Source organism: Chiloscyllium punctatum, chromosome 41 (assembly GCF_047496795.1).
Source record: "Chiloscyllium punctatum isolate Juve2018m chromosome 41, sChiPun1.3, whole genome shotgun sequence".
NCBI classification, from domain to species: Eukaryota; Metazoa; Chordata; class Chondrichthyes; order Orectolobiformes; family Hemiscylliidae; genus Chiloscyllium; species Chiloscyllium punctatum.
In genome coordinates, this window is record NC_092779.1 from 55905288 (window position 1) to 55923492 (window position 18205).

At 46.2% G+C, this 18205-nt stretch overlaps 7 non-coding genes across 7 annotated transcripts; all 7 read left to right on the top strand.

Moving 5' to 3' along the window:
• Positions 1 to 149: 149 nt before the first annotated feature.
• On the top strand, positions 150 to 232 carry trnal-uaa (transfer RNA leucine (anticodon UAA)). Its single transcript has one exon. It is a non-coding gene; the product is annotated as a tRNA-Leu (tRNA).
• A 2663-nt stretch (positions 233 to 2895) lies between these two features.
• On the top strand, positions 2896 to 2978 carry trnal-uaa (transfer RNA leucine (anticodon UAA)). Its single transcript has one exon. It is a non-coding gene; the product is annotated as a tRNA-Leu (tRNA).
• A 2663-nt stretch (positions 2979 to 5641) lies between these two features.
• Positions 5642 to 5724, top strand: trnal-uaa (transfer RNA leucine (anticodon UAA)). The gene has a single exon. It is a non-coding gene; the product is annotated as a tRNA-Leu (tRNA).
• A 2663-nt stretch (positions 5725 to 8387) lies between these two features.
• Positions 8388 to 8470, top strand: trnal-uaa (transfer RNA leucine (anticodon UAA)). Its single transcript has one exon. It is a non-coding gene; the product is annotated as a tRNA-Leu (tRNA).
• A 2663-nt stretch (positions 8471 to 11133) lies between these two features.
• Positions 11134 to 11216, top strand: trnal-uaa (transfer RNA leucine (anticodon UAA)). Its single transcript has one exon. It is a non-coding gene; the product is annotated as a tRNA-Leu (tRNA).
• Positions 11217 to 13879: 2663 nt separating this feature from the next.
• Positions 13880 to 13962, top strand: trnal-uaa (transfer RNA leucine (anticodon UAA)). Its single transcript has one exon. It is a non-coding gene; the product is annotated as a tRNA-Leu (tRNA).
• Positions 13963 to 16625: 2663 nt separating this feature from the next.
• trnal-uaa (transfer RNA leucine (anticodon UAA)) lies at positions 16626 to 16708 on the top strand. Its single transcript has one exon. It is a non-coding gene; the product is annotated as a tRNA-Leu (tRNA).
• The last annotated feature ends 1497 nt before the right edge of the window (positions 16709 to 18205 follow it).

Genomic DNA, 18205 nt, shown 5'->3' on the forward strand with positions numbered 1-18205 from the left:
CTGCGAAATTGTCATTGTAGCCGGGCACATCCCAGCAGCTGTGCGAGTCGGAGAGGGATCATGGAACCCTTTTAACGTGACTTTGCATCTGTTGTTTTGCAGGAGCACAATTGGAAGTGCAAGAAAATGGGCAGCGCTAGTGGCTGGCTGGTAGTGTGGCCGAGCGGTCTAAGGCGCTGGATTTAAGCTCCAGTCTCTGACAGAGGCGTGGGTTCGAATCCCACCGCTGCCATTTCTGCTGACCTTCTCCAATCGCGCAGCTGGTTGAAATGCTGTTTCGACTCCTGCTGCGTTTCTGTTTAAAACAGAAGCGAAATGGGTTTGCTTCCCGGGCAATTAATTGTGGTGTGTGAAAGTGCCGAATTTGGCGAAGCGTCTGTGCTGTCATGATCGTGTTCGCCTCCCGCAGCTCTTCTGTTGCTTTACGTTCCAGGCGAGTTGAATTTTAATGGAACCGAATGGAGACTGTTATTTCATCGCTGTTGTGAAACAAAGTACTACGGTGACTCGACTCGTCGTTATTTGGTTTTCTGGCCAATGAAAAAATCGTTCCAATGAATTTCGATGTCATATGTTATTGAATTTCTCCCATTTCATTCATCTCCGTCCTGGAGACATCGGAAGGGAAAGGTAATCTAGCCGAGACTGTGATTGGTGAAATTCACTTTTTATGGCCCATTCTTATTATGTTCTTTCTTTCTCTCTTTTCAGCATTGTCCGGGAAGTGGTGGTGCACTCAGGCTCCTGTATGTTTGAAAGAGTAGTTTGGAATTGCCCTGTTGTTAGTTGTGAGATTACCTTATGGCTCATGCCCCGGACTGTCTCACATTTAGCATTCATGCTCGCTGTGTCTGGAAATACATTTGGTTTGCCAGTTTTGTTTGTGTTCCGTGTTAAATGCTTTCCGTTTTGCGATTCTCTCAATAAATTACGACTGAACAGGGTTTCTGAGGTAACTTCCAGCTGCAAAAATCCTGAACTGAGAATCTGGGAAAATTTCCCAGAGTATGGTCAGTCGGAGCAAAAGTAAGGAAGTCGTTCGTTTCTGCAGCGATTCACAATGCTACCGTTCCCGTGAGCAGTCGAACAGGCTATATGATTGTGCCGCAGACTGCGACGGCAAGCTCCGCTAAAGAGTGATCCTTTAATGCCGGTGTAAGCAACACAACGTTATTAGGGCACACCGCGTGGAAACAGATACTTCGGTGTATCTCGTCCATGCTCAGCACATAGCCAAAATTAAACAAGTCCCATTAAACAACGAGCGATTGGAAACAGAAAGGTGAAAAGTAGAATGGCTTCAACTTTCAGTGCTTGAACAAATCTGCTCTCGTAGTGAAATGTAATGCAACTCCATTTAATTACAGTGCAAAGCATTGTCAAGTTTTTCTCCAACCTGGTTCTGATCATATGCCATTCTGTTTGAGAGTGTAGTTCCCGCCTTCTGATCCTTCCATGAAAAGCAGCACCGCATTTGCATTCCTTGCGCAGGTTTGCCCGGTTCAAAGACAGGGAAGAAGCTGATGCTCTGGTATCACAGCGCACCACGGATTCCTGAACTAGTCTGTCTGTCAAATGTACCCCCAAAGTCGTCTCTGAAAGACCTCATTTGGAAGCTGTCTGTCGTTATTCAACGTACGAGAGTTGGCACCAGAGGTCCTGAATCATGTTTTGGAGCAGTTCGCACGGAAGTGGCTCATTCAATCAGCAACAGCAATGAAAGAAATTACACTCTCAGAGGAACCTCTGGACCTATGCTTTCACAGCGTCGCTAGTATTAAGGTGCGCCCCGAGATCTAAGCCACGTTGGAAGTGAGACGGAGGAATCGACAGAGAGGCTACAGAATGACATCGCATCCATTTGGATTTCTTTAAATCACTGACGAGCAGGAAAATGTAAACGGGGAGGGCGAGTGGGGAAGTGAGGCAGTAGCAGCTCTGGTGAAATTCCTTCTTTGTGATTCGCTCAGCAACCAGAGACGTGAAGGTGACTCAGGCGTGAGAGCTCTTCACATCGAGAACAAAAAGCACTCAAGGGCAGTTAGCACCTCTTCCGGAGAGTGGGGTGGGGTGAGGTAATTCCCTTTTGACTTCTCTGACTATGTTCAGAAACTGCCTTTTAGATTGAGGTGAACAGAGACTGCATTTCTTAAAAGCACCATGGAATTTATCAAACTTTATTGTGTCGCTTCCTTTCGATTCCCACACAGGTTTCCAACTCAGTTGGTATCCATGTGGCTCATATCCAGGTGTGAACATCTCTGCAGCGAATTGCACGGTTAAGGCAAAAAGGCAAGGAAAGTGGCATCTCGAATTGGCTCCGAGGTCAGAGCATCCTCGCAATGTGATCTGTCGTTCTCGGATTGTAATGCTACCTCCGGTTTTAGGGTGGAGAACATTCTTTGGGACTCTTATTCTGCAAGACAGACACAGTGACTGAAACTATGCTGCACGTTATGATTTGGAACACGGGCTGCTCAGCTTTGTGCATTTTCCCTGTAGTCCGGTGTGTTTCATGTTCCGTGTAAACGTGAAAGTTGTCCTGTTTCGAGCAATGGGTGAAATCATTTATCAATGCAAGAATCGAAATTGCAGTCATGTCAAGCAGCTCATGGTAATTTGACCAAATCATAACCGATCGTGTGTTCTCACGCACTCACAGATGCATTTGGAGCTGAAAAGAGTCTGAGAAGATCGACTCAGCTTACCATTGATTTTTGTCTGGATTGATGGGTATCATTATCTGCTGCGAAATTGTCATTGTAGCCGGGCACATCCCAGCAGCTGTGCGAGTCGGAGAGGGATCATGGAACCCTTTTAACGTGACTTTGCATCTGTTGTTTTGCAGGAGCACAATTGGAAGTGCAAGAAAATGGGCAGCGCTAGTGGCTGGCTGGTAGTGTGGCCGAGCGGTCTAAGGCGCTGGATTTAAGCTCCAGTCTCTGACAGAGGCGTGGGTTCGAATCCCACCGCTGCCATTTCTGCTGACCTTCTCCAATCGCGCAGCTGGTTGAAATGCTGTTTCGACCCCTGCTGCGTTTCTGTTTAAAACAGAAGCGAAATGGGTTTGCTTCCCGGGCAATTAATTGTGGTGTGTGAAAGTGCCGAATTTGGCGAAGCGTCTGTGCTGTCATGATCGTGTTCGCCTCCCGCAGCTCTTCTGTTGCTTTACGTTCCAGGCGAGTTGAATTTTAATGGAATCGAATGGAGACTGTTATTTCATCGCTGTTGTGAAACAAAGTACTACGGTGACTCGACTCGTCGTTATTTGGTTTTCTGGCCAATGAAAAAATCGTTCCAATGAATTTCGATGTCATATGTTATTGAATTTCTCCCATTTCCTTCATCTCCGTCCTGGAGACATCGGAAGGGAAAGGTAATCTAGCCGAGACTGTGATTGGTGAAATTCACTTTTTATGGCCCATTCTTATTATGTTCTTTCTTTCTCTCTTTTCAGCATTGTCCGGGAAGTGGTGGTGCACTCAGGCTCCTGTATGTTTGAAAGAGTAGTTTGGAATTGCCCTGTTGTTAGTTGTGAGATTACCTTATGGCTCATGCCCCGGACTGTCTCACATTTAGCATTCATGCTCGCTGTGTCTGGAAATACATTTGGTTTGCCAGTTTTGTTTGTGTTCCGTGTTAAATGCTTTCCGTTTTGCGATTCTCTCAATAAATTACGACTGAACAGGGTTTCTGAGGTAACTTCCAGCTGCAAAAATCCTCAACTGAGAATCTGGGAAAATTTCCCAGAGTATGGTCAGTCGGAGCAAAAGTAAGGAAGTCGTTCGTTTCTGCAGCGATTCACAATGCTACCGTTCCCGTGAGCAGTCGAACAGGCTATATGATTGTGCCGCAGACTGCGACGGCAAGCTCCGCTAAAGAGTGATCCTTTAATGCCGGTGTAAGCAACACAACGTTATTAGGGCACACCGCGTGGAAACAGATACTTCGGTGTATCTCGTCCATGCTCAGCACATAGCCAAAATTAAACAAGTCCCATTAAACAACGAGCGATTGGAAACAGAAAGGTGAAAAGTAGAATGGCTTCAACTTTCAGTGCTTGAACAAATCTGCTCTCGTAGTGAAATGTAATGCAACTCCATTTAATTACTGTGCAAAGCATTGTCAAGTTTTTCTCCAACCTGGTTCTGATCATATGCCATTCTGTTTGAGAGTGTAGTTCCCGCCTTCTGATCCTTCCATGAAAAGCAGCACCGCATTTGCATTCCTTGCGCAGGTTTGCCCGGTTCAAAGACAGGGAAGAAGCTGATGCTCTGGTATCACAGCGCACCACGGATTCCTGAACTAGTCTGTCTGTCAAATGTACCCCCAAAGTCGTCTCTGAAAGACCTCATTTGGAAGCTGTCTGTCGTTATTCAACGTACGAGAGTTGGCACCAGAGGTCCTGAATCATGTTTTGGAGCAGTTCGCACGGAAGTGGCTCATTCAATCAGCAACAGCAATGAAAGAAATTACACTCTCAGAGGAACCTCTGGACCTATGCTTTCACAGCGTCGCTAGTATTAAGGTGCGCCCCGAGATCTAAGCCACGTTGGAAGTGAGACGGAGGAATCGACAGAGAGGCTACAGAATGACATCGCATCCATTTGGATTTCTTTAAATCACTGACGAGCAGGAAAATGTAAACGGGGAGGGCGAGTGGGGAAGTGAGGCAGTAGCAGCTCTGGTGAAATTCCTTCTTTGTGATTCGCTCAGCAACCAGAGACGTGAAGGTGACTCAGGCGTGAGAGCTCTTCACATCGAGAACAAAAAGCACTCAAGGGCAGTTAGCACCTCTTCCGGAGAGTGGGGTGGGGTGAGGTAATTCCCTTTTGACTTCTCTGACTATGTTCAGAAACTGCCTTTTAGATTGAGGTGAACAGAGACTGCATTTCTTAAAAGCACCATGGAATTTATCAAACTTTATTGTGTCGCTTCCTTTCGATTCCCACACAGGTTTCCAACTCAGTTGGTATCCATGTGGCTCATATCCAGGTGTGAACATCTCTGCAGCGAATTGCACGGTTAAGGCAAAAAGGCAAGGAAAGTGGCATCTCGAATTGGCTCCGAGGTCAGAGCATCCTCGCAATGTGATCTGTCGTTCTCGGATTGTAATGCTACCTCCGGTTTTAGGGTGGAGAACATTCTTTGGGACTCTTATTCTGCAAGACAGACACAGTGACTGAAACTATGCTGCACGTTATGATTTGGAACACGGGCTGCTCAGCTTTGTGCATTTTCCCTGTAGTCCGGTGTGTTTCATGTTCCGTGTAAACGTGAAAGTTGTCCTGTTTCGAGCAATGGGTGAAATCATTTATCAATGCAAGAATCGAAATTGCAGTCATGTCAAGCAGCTCATGGTAATTTGACCAAATCATAACCGATCGTGTGTTCTCACGCACTCACAGATGCATTTGGAGCTGAAAAGCGTCTGAGAAGATCGACTCAGCTTACCATTGATTTTTGTCTGGATTGATGGGTATCATTATCTGCTGCGAAATTGTCATTGTAGCCGGGCACATCCCAGCAGCTGTGCGAGTCGGAGAGGGATCATGGAACACTTTTAACGTGACTTTGCATCTGTTGTTTTGCAGGAGCACAATTGGAAGTGCAAGAAAATGGGCAGCGCTAGTGGCTGGCTGGTAGTGTGGCCGAGCGGTCTAAGGCGCTGGATTTAAGCTCCAGTCTCTGACAGAGGCGTGGGTTCGAATCCCACCGCTGCCATTTCTGCTGACCTTCTTCAATCGCGCAGCTGGTTGAAATGCTGTTTCGACTCCTGCTGCGTTTCTGTTTAAAACAGAAGCGAAATGGGTTTGCTTCCCGGGCAATTAATTGTGGTGTGTGAAAGTGCCGAATTTGGCGAAGCGTCTGTGCTGTCATGATCGTGTTCGCCTCCCGCAGCTCTTCTGTTGCTTTACGTTCCAGGCGAGTTGAATTTTAATGGAACCGAATGGAGACTGTTATTTCATCGCTGTTGTGAAACAAAGTACTACGGTGACTCGACTCGTCGTTATTTGGTTTTCTGGCCAATGAAAAAATCGTTCCAATGAATTTCGATGTCATATGTTATTGAATTTCTCCCATTTTATTCATCTCCGTCCTGGAGACATCGGAAGGGAAAGGTAATCTAGCCGAGACTGTGATTGGTGAAATTCACTTTTTATGGCCCATTCTTATTATGTTCTTTCTTTCTCTCTTTTCAGCATTGTCCGGGAAGTGGTGGTGCACTCAGGCTCCTGTATGTTTGAAAGAGTAGTTTGGAATTGCCCTGTTGTTAGTTGTGAGATTACCTTATGGCTCATGCCCCGGACTGTCTCACATTTAGCATTCATGCTCGCTGTGTCTGGAAATACATTTGGTTTGCCAGTTTTGTTTGTGTTCCGTGTTAAATGCTTTCCGTTTTGCGATTCTCTCAATAAATTACGACTGAACAGGGTTTCTGAGGTAACTTCCAGCTGCAAAAATCCTGAACTGAGAATCTGGGAAAATTTCCCAGAGTATGGTCAGTCGGAGCAAAAGTAAGGAAGTCGTTCGTTTCTGCAGCGATTCACAATGCTACCGTTCCCGTGAGCAGTCGAACAGGCTATATGATTGTGCCGCAGACTGCGACGGCAAGCTCCGCTAAAGAGTGATCCTTTAATGCCGGTGTAAGCAACACAACGTTATTAGGGCACACCGCGTGGAAACAGATACTTCGGTGTATCTCGTCCATGCTCAGCACATAGCCAAAATTAAACAAGTCCCATTAAACAACGAGCGATTGGAAACAGAAAGGTGAAAAGTAGAATGGCTTCAACTTTCAGTGCTTGAACAAATCTGCTCTCGTAGTGAAATGTAATGCAACTCCATTTAATTACTGTGCAAAGCATTGTCAAGTTTTTCTCCAACCTGGTTCTGATCATATGCCATTCTGTTTGAGAGTGTAGTTCCCGCCTTCTGATCCTTCCATGAAAAGCAGCACCGCATTTGCATTCCTTGCGCAGGTTTGCCCGGTTCAAAGACAGGGAAGAAGCTGATGCTCTGGTATCACAGCGCACCACGGATTCCTGAACTAGTCTGTCTGTCAAATGTACCCCCAAAGTCGTCTCTGAAAGACCTCATTTGGAAGCTGTCTGTCGTTATTCAACGTACGAGAGTTGGCACCAGAGGTCCTGAATCATGTTTTGGAGCAGTTCGCACGGAAGTGGCTCATTCAATCAGCAACAGCAATGAAAGAAATTACACTCTCAGAGGAACCTCTGGACCTATGCTTTCACAGCGTCGCTAGTATTAAGGTGCGCCCCGAGATCTAAGCCACGTTGGAAGTGAGACGGAGGAATCGACAGAGAGGCTACAGAATGACATCGCATCCATTTGGATTTCTTTAAATCACTGACGAGCAGGAAAATGTAAACGGGGAGGGCGAGTGGGGAAGTGAGGCAGTAGCAGCTCTGGTGAAATTCCTTCTTTGTGATTCGCTCAGCAACCAGAGACGTGAAGGTGACTCAGGCGTGAGAGCTCTTCACATCGAGAACAAAAAGCACTCAAGGGCAGTTAGCACCTCTTCCGGAGAGTGGGGTGGGGTGAGGTAATTCCCTTTTGACTTCTCTGACTATGTTCAGAAACTGCCTTTTAGATTGAGGTGAACAGAGACTGCATTTCTTAAAAGCACCATGGAATTTATCAAACTTTATTGTGTCGCTTCCTTTCGATTCCCACACAGGTTTCCAACTCAGTTGGTATCCATGTGGCTCATATCCAGGTGTGAACATCTCTGCAGCGAATTGCACGGTTAAGGCAAAAAGGCAAGGAAAGTGGCATCTCGAATTGGCTCCGAGGTCAGAGCATCCTCGCAATGTGATCTGTCGTTCTCGGATTGTAATGCTACCTCCGGTTTTAGGGTGGAGAACATTCTTTGGGACTCTTATTCTGCAAGACAGACACAGTGACTGAAACTATGCTGCACGTTATGATTTGGAACACGGGCTGCTCAGCTTTGTGCATTTTCCCTGTAGTCCGGTGTGTTTCATGTTCCGTGTAAACGTGAAAGTTGTCCTGTTTCGAGCAATGGGTGAAATCATTTATCAATGCAAGAATCGAAATTGCAGTCATGTCAAGCAGCTCATGGTAATTTGACCAAATCATAACCGATCGTGTGTTCTCACGCACTCACAGATGCATTTGGAGCTGAAAAGAGTCTGAGAAGATCGACTCAGCTTACCATTGATTTTTGTCTGGATTGATGGGTATCATTATCTGCTGCGAAATTGTCATTGTAGCCGGGCACATCCCAGCAGCTGTGCGAGTCGGAGAGGGATCATGGAACCCTTTTAACGTGACTTTGCATCTGTTGTTTTGCAGGAGCACAATTGGAAGTGCAAGAAAATGGGCAGCAGTCGTGGCTGGCTGGTAGTGTGGCCGAGCGGTCTAAGCCGCTGGATTTAAGCTCCAGTCTCTGACAGAGGCGTGGGTTCGAATCCCACCGCTGCCATTTCTGCTGACCTTCTCCAATCGCGCAGCTGGTTGAAATGCTGTTTCGACTCCTGCTGCGTTTCTGTTTAAAACAGAAGCGAAATGGGTTTGCTTCCCGGGCAATTAATTGTGGTGTGTGAAAGTGCCGAATTTGGCGAAGCGTCTGTGCTGTCATGATCGTGTTCGCCTCCCGCAGCTCTTCTGTTGCTTTACGTTCCAGGCGAGTTGAATTTTAATGGAACCGAATGGAGACTGTTATTTCATCGCTGTTGTGAAACAAAGTACTACGGTGACTCGACTCGTCGTTATTTGGTTTTCTGGCCAATGAAAAAATCGTTCCAATGAATTTCGATGTCATATGTTATTGAATTTCTCCCATTTCATTCATCTCCGTCCTGGAGACATCGGAAGGGAAAGGTAATCTAGCCGAGACTGTGATTGGTGAAATTCACTTTTTATGGCCCATTCTTATTATGTTGTTTCTTTCTCTCTTTTCAGCATTGTCCGGGAAGTGGTGGTGCACTCAGGCTCCTGTATGTTTGAAAGAGTAGTTTGGAATTGCCCTGTTGTTAGTTGTGAGATTACCTTATGGCTCATGCCCCGGACTGTCTCACATTTAGCATTCATGCTCGCTGTGTCTGGAAATACATTTGGTTTGCCAGTTTTGTTTGTGTTCCGTGTTAAATGCTTTCCGTTTTGCGATTCTCTCAATAAATTACGACTGAACAGGGTTTCTGAGGTAACTTCCAGCTGCAAAAATCCTGAACTGAGAATCTGGGAAAATTTCCCAGAGTATGGTCAGTCGGAGCAAAAGTAAGGAAGTCGTTCGTTTCTGCAGCGATTCACAATGCTACCGTTCCCGTGAGCAGTCGAACAGGCTATATGATTGTGCCGCAGACTGCGACGGCAAGCTCCGCTAAAGAGTGATCCTTTAATGCCGGTGTAAGCAACACAACGTTATTAGGGCACACCGCGTGGAAACAGATACTTCGGTGTATCTCGTCCATGCTCAGCACATAGCCAAAATTAAACAAGTCCCATTAAACAACGAGCGATTGGAAACAGAAAGGTGAAAAGTAGAATGGCTTCAACTTTCAGTGCTTGAACAAATCTGCTCTCGTAGTGAAATGTAATGCAACTCCATTTAATTACTGTGCAAAGCATTGTCAAGTTTTTCTCCAACCTGGTTCTGATCATATGCCATTCTGTTTGAGAGTGTAGTTCCCGCCTTCTGATCCTTCCATGAAAAGCAGCACCGCATTTGCATTCCATGCGCAGGTTTGCCCGGTTCAAAGACAGGGAAGAAGCTGATGCTCTGGTATCACAGCGCACCACGGATTCCTGAACTAGTCTGTCTGTCAAATGTACCCCCAAAGTCGTCTCTGAAAGACCTCATTTGGAAGCTGTCTGTCGTTATTCAACGTACGAGAGTTGGCACCAGAGGTCCTGAATCATGTTTTGGAGCAGTTCGCACGGAAGTGGCTCATTCAATCAGCAACAGCAATGAAAGAAATTACACTCTCAGAGGAACCTCTGGACCTATGCTTTCACAGCGTCGCTAGTATTAAGGTGCGCCCCGAGATCTAAGCCACGTTGGAAGTGAGACGGAGGAATCGACAGAGAGGCTACAGAATGACATCGCATCCATTTGGATTTCTTTAAATCACTGACGAGCAGGAAAATGTAAACGGGGAGGGCGAGTGGGGAAGTGAGGCAGTAGCAGCTCTGGTGAAATTCCTTCTTTGTGATTCGCTCAGCAACCAGAGACGTGAAGGTGACTCAGGCGTGAGAGCTCTTCACATCGAGAACAAAAAGCACTCAAGGGCAGTTAGCACCTCTTCCGGAGAGTGGGGTGGGGTGAGGTAATTCCCTTTTGACTTCTCTGACTATGTTCAGAAACTGCCTTTTAGATTGAGGTGAACAGAGACTGCATTTCTTAAAAGCACCGTGGAATTTATCAAACTTTATTGTGTCGCTTCCTTTCGATTCCCACACAGGTTTCCAACTCAGTTGGTATCCATGTGGCTCATATCCAGGTGTGAACATCTCTGCAGCGAATTGCACGGTTAAGGCAAAAAGGCAAGGAAAGTGGCATCTCGAATTGGCTCCGAGGTCAGAGCATCCTCGCAATGTGATCTGTCGTTCTCGGATTGTAATGCTACCTCCGGTTTTAGGGTGGAGAACATTCTTTGGGACTCTTATTCTGCAAGACAGACACAGTGACTGAAACTATGCTGCACGTTATGATTTGGAACACGGGCTGCTCAGCTTTGTGCATTTTCCCTGTAGTCCGGTGTGTTTCATGTTCCGTGTAAACGTGAAAGTTGTCCTGTTTCGAGCAATGGGTGAAATCATTTATCAATGCAAGAATCGAAATTGCAGTCATGTCAAGCAGCTCATGGTAATTTGACCAAATCATAACCGATCGTGTGTTCTCACGCACTCACAGATGCATTTGGAGCTGAAAAGAGTCTGAGAAGATCGACTCAGCTTACCATTGATTTTTGTCTGGATTGATGGGTATCATTATCTGCTGCGAAATTGTCATTGTAGCCGGGCACATCCCAGCAGCTGTGCGAGTCGGAGAGGGATCATGGAACCCTTTTAACGTGACTTTGCATCTGTTGTTTTGCAGGAGCACAATTGGAAGTGCAAGAAAATGGGCAGCGCTAGTGGCTGGCTGGTAGTGTGGCCGAGCGGTCTAAGGCGCTGGATTTAAGCTCCAGTCTCTGACAGAGGCGTGGGTTCGAATCCCACCGCTGCCATTTCTGCTGACCTTCTCCAATCGCGCAGCTGGTTGAAATGCTGTTTCGACTCCTGCTGCGTTTCTGTTTAAAACAGAAGCGAAATGGGTTTGCTTCCCGGGCAATTAATTGTGGTGTGTGAAAGTGCCGAATTTGGCGAAGCGTCTGTGCTGTCATGATCGTGTTCGCCTCCCGCAGCTCTTCTGTTGCTTTACGTTCCAGGCGAGTTGAATTTTAATGGAACCGATTGGAGACTGTTATTTCATCGCTGTTGTGAAACAAAGTACTACGGTGACTCGACTCGTCGTTATTTGGTTTTCTGGCCAATGAAAAAATCGTTCCAATGAATTTCGATGTCATATGTTATTGAATTTCTCCCATTTCATTCATCTCCGTCCTGGAGACATCGGAAGGGAAAGGTAATCTAGCCGAGACTGTGATTGGTGAAATTCACTTTTTATGGCCCATTCTTATTATGTTCTTTCTTTCTCTCTTTTCAGCATTGTCCGGGAAGTGGTGGTGCACTCAGGCTCCTGTATGTTCGAAAGAGTAGTTTGGAATTGCCCTGTTGTTAGTTGTGAGATTACCTTATGGCTCATGCCCCGGACTGTCTCACATTTAGCATTCATGCTCGCTGTGTCTGGAAATACATTTGGTTTGCCAGTTTTGTTTGTGTTCCGTGTTAAATGCTTTCCGTTTTGCGATTCTCTCAATAAATTACGACTGAACAGGGTTTCTGAGGTAACTTCCAGCTGCAAAAATCCTGAACTGAGAATCTGGGAAAATTTCCCAGAGTATGGTCAGTCGGAGCAAAAGTAAGGAAGTCGTTCGTTTCTGCAGCGATTCACAATGCTACCGTTCCCGTGAGCAGTCGAACAGGCTATATGATTGTGCCGCAGACTGCGACGGCAAGCTCCGCTAAAGAGTGATCCTTTAATGCCGGTGTAAGCAACACAACGTTATTAGGGCACACCGCGTGGAAACAGATACTTCGGTGTATCTCGTCCATGCTCAGCACATAGCCAAAATTAAACAAGTCCCATTAAACAACGAGCGATTGGAAACAGAAAGGTGAAAAGTAGAATGGCTTCAACTTTCAGTGCTTGAACAAATCTGCTCTCGTAGTGAAATGTAATGCAACTCCATTTAATTACTGTGCAAAGCATTGTCAAGTTTTTCTCCAACCTGGTTCTGATCATATGCCATTCTGTTTGAGAGTGTAGTTCCCGCCTTCTGATCCTTCCATGAAAAGCAGCACCGCATTTGCATTCCTTGCGCAGGTTTGCCCGGTTCAAAGACAGGGAAGAAGCTGATGCTCTGGTATCACAGCGCACCACGGATTCCTGAACTAGTCTGTCTGTCAAATGTACCCCCAAAGTCGTCTCTGAAAGACCTCATTTGGAAGCTGTCTGTCGTTATTCAACGTACGAGAGTTGGCACCAGAGGTCCTGAATCATGTTTTGGAGCAGTTCGCACGGAAGTGGCTCATTCAATCAGCAACAGCAATGAAAGAAATTACACTCTCAGAGGAACCTCTGGACCTATGCTTTCACAGCGTCGCTAGTATTAAGGTGCGCCCCGAGATCTAAGCCACGTTGGAAGTGAGACGGAGGAATCGACAGAGAGGCTACAGAATGACATCGCATCCATTTGGATTTCTTTAAATCACTGACGAGCAGGAAAATGTAAACGGGGAGGGCGAGTGGGGAAGTGAGGCAGTAGCAGCTCTGGTGAAATTCCTTCTTTGTGATTCGCTCAGCAACCAGAGACGTGAAGGTGACTCAGGCGTGAGAGCTCTTCACATCGAGAACAAAAAGCACTCAAGGGCAGTTAGCACCTCTTCCGGAGAGTGGGGTGGGGTGAGGTAATTCCCTTTTGACTTCTCTGACTATGTTCAGAAACTGCCTTTTAGATTGAGGTGAACAGAGACTGCATTTCTTAAAAGCACCATGGAATTTATCAAACTTTATTGTGTCGCTTCCTTTCGATTCCCACACAGGTTTCCAACTCAGTTGGTATCCATGTGGCTCATATCCAGGTGTGAACATCTCTGCAGCGAATTGCACGGTTAAGGCAAAAAGGCAAGGAAAGTGGCATCTCGAATTGGCTCCGAGGTCAGAGCATCCTCGCAATGTGATCTGTCGTTCTCGGATTGTAATGCTACCTCCGGTTTTAGGGTGGAGAACATTCTTTGGGACTCTTATTCTGCAAGACAGACACAGTGACTGAAACTATGCTGCACGTTATGATTTGGAACACGGGCTGCTCAGCTTTGTGCATTTTCCCTGTAGTCCGGTGTGTTTCATGTTCCGTGTAAACGTGAAAGTTGTCCTGTTTCGAGCAATGGGTGAAATCATTTATCAATGCAAGAATCGAAATTGCAGTCATGTCAAGCAGCTCATGGTAATTTGACCAAATCATAACCGATCGTGTGTTCTCACGCACTCACAGATGCATTTGGAGCTGAAAAGAGTCTGAGAAGATCGACTCAGCTTACCATTGATTTTTGTCTGGATTGATGGGTATCATTATCTGCTGCGAAATTGTCATTGTAGCCGGGCACATCCCAGCAGCTGTGCGAGTCGGAGAGGGATCATGGAACCCTTTTAACGTGACTTTGCATCTGTTGTTTTGCAGGAGCACAATTGGAAGTGCAAGAAAATGGGCAGCAGTCGTGGCTGGCTGGTAGTGTGGCCGAGCGGTCTAAGCCGCTGGATTTAAGCTCCAGTCTCTGACAGAGGCGTGGGTTCGAATCCCACCGCTGCCATTTCTGCTGACCTTCTCCAATCGCGCAGCTGGTTGAAATGCTGTTTCGACTCCTGCTGCGTTTCTGTTTAAAACAGAAGCGAAATGGGTTTGCTTCCCGGGCAATTAATTGTGGTGTGTGAAAGTGCCGAATTTGGCGAAGCGTCTGTGCTGTCATGATCGTGTTCGCCTCCCGCAGCTCTTCTGTTGCTTTACGTTCCAGGCGAGTTGAATTTTAATGGAACCGAATGGAGACTGTTATTTCATCGCTGTTGTGAAACAAAGTACTACGGTGACTCGACTCGTCGTTATTTGGTTTTCTGGCCAATGAAAAAATCGTTCCAATAAATTTCGATGTCATATGTTATTGAATTTCTCCCATTTCATTCATCTCCGTCCTGGAGACATCGGAAGGGAAAGGTAATCTAGCCGAGACTGTGATTGGTGAAATTCACTTTTTATGGCCCATTCTTATTATGTTCTTTCTTTCTCTCTTTTCAGCATTGTCCGGGAAGTGGTGGTGCACTCAGGCTCCTGTATGTTTGAAAGAGTAGTTTGGAATTGCCCTGTTGTTAGTTGTGAGATTACCTTATGGCTCATGCCCCGGACTGTCTCACATTTAGCATTCATGCTCGCTGTGTCTGGAAATACATTTGGTTTGCCAGTTTTGTTTGTGTTCCGTGTTAAATGCTTTCCGTTTTGCGATTCTCTCAATAAATTACGACTGAACAGGGTTTCTGAGGTAACTTCCAGCTGCAAAAATCCTGAACTGAGAATCTGGGAAAATTTCCCAGAGTATGGTCAGTCGGAGCAAAAGTAAGGAAGTCGTTCGGTTCTGCAGCGATTCACAATGCTACCGTTCCCGTGAGCAGTCGAACAGGCTATATGATTGTGCCGCAGACTGCGACGGCAAGCTCCGCTAAAGAGTGATCCTTTAATGCCGGTGTAAGCAACACAACGTTATTAGGGCACACCGCGTGGAAACAGATACTTCGGTGTATCTCGTCCATGCTCAGCACATAGCCAAAATTAAACAAGTCCCATTAAACAACGAGCGATTGGAAACAGAAAGGTGAAAAGTAGAATGGCTTCAACTTTCAGTGCTTGAACAAATCTGCTCTCGTAGTGAAATGTAATGCAACTCCATTTAATTACTGTGCAAAGCATTGTCAAGTTTTTCTCCAACCTGGTTCTGATCATATGCCATTCTGTTTGAGAGTGTAGTTCCCGCCTTCTGATCCTTCCATGAAAAGCAGCACCGCATTTGCATTCCTTGCGCAGGTTTGCCCGGTTCAAAGACAGGGAAGAAGCTGATGCTCTGGTATCACAGCGCACCACGGATTCCTGAACTAGTCTGTCTGTCAAATGTACCCCCAAAGTCGTCTCTGAAAGACCTCATTTGGAAGCTGTCTGTCGTTATTCAACGTACGAGAGTTGGCACCAGAGGTCCTGAATCATGTTTTGGAGCAGTTCGCACGGAAGTGGCTCATTCAATCAGCAACAGCAATGAAAGAAATTACACTCTCAGAGGAACCTCTGGACCTATGCTTTCACAGCGTCGCTAGTATTAAGGTGCGCCCCGAGATCTAAGCCACGTTGGAAGTGAGACGGAGGAATCGACAGAGAGGCTACAGAATGACATCGCATCCATTTGGATTTCTTTAAATCACTGACGAGCAGGAAAATGTAAACGGGGAGGGCGAGTGGGGAAGTGAGGCAGTAGCAGCTCTGGTGAAATTCCTTCTTTGTGATTCGCTCAGCAACCAGAGACGTGAAGGTGACTCAGGCGTGAGAGCTCTTCACATCGAGAACAAAAAGCACTCAAGGGCAGTTAGCACCTCTTCCGGAGAGTGGGGTGGGGTGAGGTAATTCCCTTTTGACTTCTCTGACTATGTTCAGAAACTGCCTTTTAGATTGAGGTGAACAGAGACTGCATTTCTTAAAAGCACCGTGGAATTTATCAAACTTTATTGTGTCGCTTCCTTTCGATTCCCACACAGGTTTCCAACTCAGTTGGTATCCATGTGGCTCATATCCAGGTGTGAACATCTCTGCAGCGAATTGCACGGTTAAGGCAAAAAGGCAAGGAAAGTGGCATCTCGAATTGGCTCCGAGGTCAGAGCATCCTCGCAATGTGATCTGTCGTTCTCGGATTGTAATGCTACCTCCGGTTTTAGGGTGGAGAACATTCTTTGGGACTCTTATTCTGCAAGACAGACACAGTGACTGAAACTATGCTGCACGTTATGATTTGGAACACGGGCTGCTCAGCTTTGTGCATTTTCCCTGTAGTCCGGTGTGTTTCATGTTCCGTGTAAACGTGAAAGTTGTCCTGTTTCGAGCAATGGGTGAAATCATTTATCAATGCAAGAATCGAAATTGCAGTCATGTCAAGCAGCTCATGGTAATTTGACCAAATCATAACCGATCGTGTGTTCTCACGCACTCACAGATGCATTTGGAGCTGAAAAGCGTCTGAGAAGATCGACTCAGCTTACCATTGATTTTTGTCTGGATTGATGGGTATCATTATCTGCTGCGAAATTGTCATTGTAGCCGGGCACATCCCAGCAGCTGTGCGAGTCGGAGAGGGATCATGGAACACTTTTAACGTGACTTTGCATCTGTTGTTTTGCAGGAGCACAATTGGAAGTGCAAGAAAATGGGCAGCGCTAGTGGCTGGCTGGTAGTGTGGCCGAGCGGTCTAAGGCGCTGGATTTAAGCTCCAGTCTCTGACAGAGGCGTGGGTTCGAATCCCACCGCTGCCATTTCTGCTGACCTTCTTCAATCGCGCAGCTGGTTGAAATGCTGTTTCGACTCCTGCTGCGTTTCTGTTTAAAACAGAAGCGAAATGGGTTTGCTTCCCGGGCAATTAATTGTGGTGTGTGAAAGTGCCGAATTTGGCGAAGCGTCTGTGCTGTCATGATCGTGTTCGCCTCCCGCAGCTCTTCTGTTGCTTTACGTTCCAGGCGAGTTGAATTTTAATGGAACCGAATGGAGACTGTTATTTCATCGCTGTTGTGAAACAAAGTACTACGGTGACTCGACTCGTCGTTATTTGGTTTTCTGGCCAATGAAAAAATCGTTCCAATGAATTTCGATGTCATATGTTATTGAATTTCTCCCATTTTATTCATCTCCGTCCTGGAGACATCGGAAGGGAAAGGTAATCTAGCCGAGACTGTGATTGGTGAAATTCACTTTTTATGGCCCATTCTTATTATGTTGTTTCTTTCTCTCTTTTCAGCATTGTCCGGGAAGTGGTGGTGCACTCAGGCTCCTGTATGTTTGAAAGAGTAGTTTGGAATTGCCCTGTTGTTAGTTGTGAGATTACCTTATGGCTCATGCCCCGGACTGTCTCACATTTAGCATTCATGCTCGCTGTGTCTGGAAATACATTTGGTTTGCCAGTTTTGTTTGTGTTCCGTGTTAAATGCTTTCCGTTTTGCGATTCTCTCAATAAATTACGACTGAACAGGGTTTCTGAGGTAACTTCCAGCTGCAAAAATCCTGAACTGAGAATCTGGGAAAATTTCCCAGAGTATGGTCAGTCGGAGCAAAAGTAAGGAAGTCGTTCGTTTCTGCAGCGATTCACAATGCTACCGTTCCCGTGAGCAGTCGAACAGGCTATATGATTGTGCCGCAGACTGCGACGGCAAGCTCCGCTAAAGAGTGATCCTTTAATGCCGGTGTAAGCAACACAACGTTATTAGGGCACACCGCGTGGAAACAGATACTTCGGTGTATCTCGTCCATGCTCAGCACATAGCCAAAATTAAACAAGTCCCATTAAACAACGAGCGATTGGAAACAGAAAGGTGAAAAGTAGAATGGCTTCAACTTTCAGTGCTTGAACAAATCTGCTCTCGTAGTGAAATGTAATGCAACTCCATTTAATTACTGTGCAAAGCATTGTCAAGTTTTTCTCCAACCTGGTTCTGATCATATGCCATTCTGTTTGAGAGTGTAGTTCCCGCCTTCTGATCCTTCCATGAAAAGCAGCACCGCATTTGCATTCCATGCGCAGGTTTGCCCGGTTCAAAGACAGGGAAGAAGCTGATGCTCTGGTATCACAGCGCACCACGGATTCCTGAACTAGTCTGTCTGTCAAATGTACCCCCAAAGTCGTCTCTGAAAGACCTCATTTGGAAGCTGTCTGTCGTTATTCAACGTACGAGAGTTGGCACCAGAGGTCCTGAATCATGTTTTGGAGCAGTTCGCACGGAAGTGGCTCATTCAATCAGCAACAGCAATGAAAGAAATTA